This window comes from Ostrinia furnacalis, unplaced genomic scaffold, assembly GCF_004193835.3.
Source record: "Ostrinia furnacalis isolate ACB-3 unplaced genomic scaffold, ASM419383v2 OfSCF5792, whole genome shotgun sequence".
Classification (NCBI taxonomy): domain Eukaryota; kingdom Metazoa; phylum Arthropoda; class Insecta; order Lepidoptera; family Crambidae; genus Ostrinia; species Ostrinia furnacalis.
In genome coordinates, this window is record NW_021136031.1 from 1 (window position 1) to 4,318 (window position 4,318).

Sequence of the window (4,318 nt, forward strand, 5' to 3'; positions counted from 1 at the left end):
GGAAGATGGACACCACTCCGCGTTCGCTAGCTATAGGTAAAAAATACAGGGATTGCAGTGGTGGGAAAGTGTGGTAAGATAAGTCCCATTATAAGTCACAATCAATCACAATCAGGGAAGATGGACACCACTCCGCGTTCGCTAGCTATAGGTAACAATAACAATTAAACTTTGCTCCGAAGCAAATGGGTTTTTATTCGCGGTTAAGCTCTAGATCCTAGCCTAGCTACACAGGAGTTGCAGCGGTGCGAACGAGAGGTGGCATAAGTTCCAATATAGGTAACGATCATGGCACATAGAGACGCAGAGGAAGAGTAAGTTTGTGGTTGCGGTCGCGCCGCCGTCACCTTCCTACCACATCACGCAACCGCCCACGCTACTTCGCAGGGAAGACGGACACCACTCCGCGTTCGCTAGCTATAGGTAATGATAGCACATAATACCTGTAGGCCTAAGATGCACGCCGCGATAAGCGGTTATCACGCCATTTTATCGATTTTGCCCGCACATTTTGACGTCGATAAAAGTTATCACGGCGCGCATCTTAGGCCTGCTGGCCGAGTTAACTGCGTACCTGGCAGCTGTGACGTCACATCGACGCTCTGGTACGGAGTCGCATTCCAGCGAGGTGCGCAGTTAGTTCGATCGGTTCGTAGAGATGCAGACTCATACGGGCGCAAGCTGTGCTACTCTGTGGTTGCGGTCGCGCCGCCGTCACCTTCCTACCAAATCATGCAGCCGCCCACGCTACTTTGGAGAGAAGACGGACACCACTCCGCGTTCGCTAGCTATAGGTAATGATGACAATTTTACTTTACCCCGGGTCAAACTTGACCTTCACTGGGTGGGTTTCTATTGGAGGTCAAGCTGTAAATCCTGGCTACACAGGAGTTGCAGTGGTGCAAACAAGAGGTGGCATAAGTTCCGTTATAAGTAACGATCATGGCACATAGAGACGCAGACTAGTCATAGGGTCGCAAGCTTCGCAACTCCGTGGTCACGGCCGCGCCGCCGTCACCATCCTACCACATCACGCAACCGCCCACGCTACTCCGAAGGGAAGACGGACGGACAGACGGTCACCACTCCGCGTTCGCTAGCTATAGGTAATGATGGCACATCCGTATATCAATAGTCCCGTGACTATTTCCACCTCTCGTTCCCACCGCTGCAACTCCTGTATAGCCAATAAAACCCAACCAGCGAAGGTCAAGTTTGTCCCGGGGGAAAGTTGAACTGTCATTGGACCCGCAACGAAATTAATCAGAAGAATATAGGAGGAGTTCGAAGTTGGTTCGACTTCCTACCAGTGCAAAGCGGATGACAGGACAAAACAAAAGTTTAATAACCGCCCACGCTACTTCGTAGGGATCAATCCGCGTTCGCTAGCTATAGGTAATGATGGCATATTGTTTCAGCAAGACGTCACAAAGGCCTCCCCCAATAATTTCCACAAAGGCCAGCCCTGCGTTTCCTGCATCCAGTCGTCACGTTATCGGTTCACCAAGTGGGAAGCTTGCCTACACTACCGTTTCAACTCCGTACCGACAATAAGCGTAGGCGTCGGAATATCGATTGGAAATTCGAGGAATGCTAGTGCGATTTTTCAAGTAAATTCTGAATGTGCTAATTTACGGATGATAGCATATCAATCTAAACTGCTTGATCTTTTTATTGTTATTGGTTCGACCCGACAGTATAATACAGCGTGTTTTATTGTTTCAGCCCTCCAACCCCAGAAAAGGCAGAGAACAAGTCGTTACAAGATGCCCACACCTTTAATAATGTGCCACCACCACTGGTAACTTTTACAAAACATATTTAAATATAAATAAATAAATCTTTATTTTACTCACACAAATATCGAACAGAGTTACATAGTGAATGTATAAGATACGTTTGATGTTCATTCTTGTGTGAGTCTGATGCCTATGCTAGGTATTTAGTAAACCTGTAATACAGGTTGCTATTAGTTATTTGCATGTGATTATTTAACAGTGAAACGGTGCTAAAGGTATATTTACACCGTAGGACATGTCTCGTACTTGCATTTGTTTGAGGAAGTACAACACCTCTTGCGCAGAAAATTTGAATGTACTATGGGCCATACTTCCAGCTACCCATTTCTGGTCATGTCGTCTCGTTCTATCGCAAAGTATCGCCATTTGATGAGAGTGGGAGAAAAAACGGAAATGGGTAGCTGGAACTGTGGCACTGTACCTTTCAGCTTTGACTTTCTATGGTACTTACTAGCCCAAATGTAATCCCAATAATTGTCTATGTAACAATAATGCAGATATTTTGAGCGACTTAAATTATAAACTAGACTATAATTTGATTACTTATCGAATTTATTTATTATAATTTTCTGTACAGGATAATGGCACGAATTTGCTTAGGACTTTATTAAAAATTAGCGAAGATGAAGATTCATCTAAGAAGAAGAGTAATAAGGTAAGATACTAAAACATTTGATAACACATTACGTTGCTTACAACGTTTTTTGCAAACAAAATTACTGTTGACGCTTCACTACTATAGATCGTCGTTTCATCCACGAAGGCGCGCCCAAAGAAGAACGGTCATCTGTGACCCAGACCCGACAGAAACGAGACATACCTTAGTTTTTTTGTTATGTCTTAATTAGTTAAATTATATATTTTTTATACTCGAAATCTATGTATAACACCAACATATTACCCTTTGTTTTTGTTCAAGCGTTATACAAAAACTAATACAAAATGCCTATTTATCACCAAAATTGGTAAATGCATGTACCTAAATGTCTAATACAGCTGCTATGGAATGTATCTAGGTGACCTGGAGATACAGCCGGATTATACAGGGTGGAAACGAGAAGTTACAAAATCCAAAAATTCAATGTTACCAGCTTCCATAATCTGTAACCTATTATTGGTACCATTTGAAAGAGCTCGTGAAGCACTTTCAGAATCAGTAACTAGTTTTTCGATATCTTGTATAGTTTAGAAATAATCGAGTGTGATCACTTATCGTTCCATATGTATAACCACCCTGTATAATCCGGCTATATGTCCAGGTTACCTAGATACATTCCATAGCAGCTGTAATAGACATTTAGGTACATACATTTACCAATTTTGGCGATAAATAGGCATTTTGTATTAGTTTTTGTATAACGCCTGAACAAAAACAAAGGGTAATATTTTGGTGTTATACATATATTTCGAATATAAAAAGNCCAGGTTACCTAGATACATTCCATAGCAGCTGTAATAGACATTTAGGTACATACATTTACCAATTTTGGCGATAAATAGGCATTTTGTATTAGTTTTTGTATAACGCCTGAACAAAAACAAAGGGTAATATTTTGGTGTTATACATATATTTCGAATATAAAAAGTATATAATTTTACTAATTAAGACATGACAAAAAAACTGAGGTATGTCTCATTTCTGTCGGGTCTGGGTTTTTTTTGTATGGGGCGTGACCGTTCTTCTTTTGGGCGAGGGAAACACGGGGCGCGGGGAGTTTGATCCGAGCAATCCGAGCGGCATTATTGTAGTGTGCGTGTGCACTCATGGATGATTTAGCGTGTACCGATAACACTCAAACATTAGCGGAAGAATGGTGGGGCGCGTTTTCGTGGATGAAACGATCTATAAATTACTTTTCTAAATTATTTCAATACACAAAATATATTATATTTTCAACTAACCCAACTTAAGTAAAAAGCTAGTAATGTTTTATAATTTATTTATATTTCAGACAACTACTGATACAAATTGGCGAGCTAAAAACGACACCAGCTCGCCTAGCACCACCACAGCGCAATCGCAGCAGCCCAAGTAAGTGGAATACTCAATGTAAAATGTACTCTAAACTGAAGACTTTAAAGACACCTTTACAATTAGCAATTGGCAAGACACTATGCAATATTAGGGTTCTAAATAGCAAAAAAGTTTTAATACATCTACGTATATTGATATGTACTATCGCCAACAGTGTTAACTGCCCATTGAAAGTCATGTCATCTCGTTCTATCGCAAAGAATCGCCATTTGATTAGAGCGAGAGCAAAAACGGAAATGGATAGTTAACAGTGTGGGCGTGTGTACACAGAAGTGGTGGTCAGAAACCGCAATTTTGTTGTTATATTGTAACGATCTTACCCGAAACACACATAAACTAAACCATGTACTGATTACTCTCGAACAAATATCGTACATCCATTTGTAGGTAACTAAAAAGCCTAATTTTTAATAATGGTACATGAATATCTGTTAATTTACAAAATGTTTTGTATACTTTCAATGGCAAAGCGCCTACAGTCTAA

The 4,318-nt window shown here is 40.9% G+C and overlaps 1 long non-coding RNA gene across 3 annotated transcripts; it reads left to right on the forward strand.

Annotated features, from left to right (window-relative positions):
* Positions 1–6: 6 nt before the first annotated feature.
* Positions 7–3,777, forward strand: LOC114361531 (uncharacterized). Of its 3 annotated transcripts, none has more exons than XR_003656604.1 (4): positions 7–36; positions 1,726–1,801; positions 2,377–2,454; positions 3,752–3,777. It is a non-coding gene; the product is annotated as an uncharacterized LOC114361531 (long non-coding RNA). The 3 variants fall into 3 exon arrangements; XR_003656605.1 differs by lacking the exon at positions 7–36 and adding an exon at positions 114–151; XR_003656606.1 differs by lacking the exon at positions 7–36 and adding an exon at positions 1,081–1,106.
* The last annotated feature ends 541 nt before the right edge of the window (positions 3,778–4,318 follow it).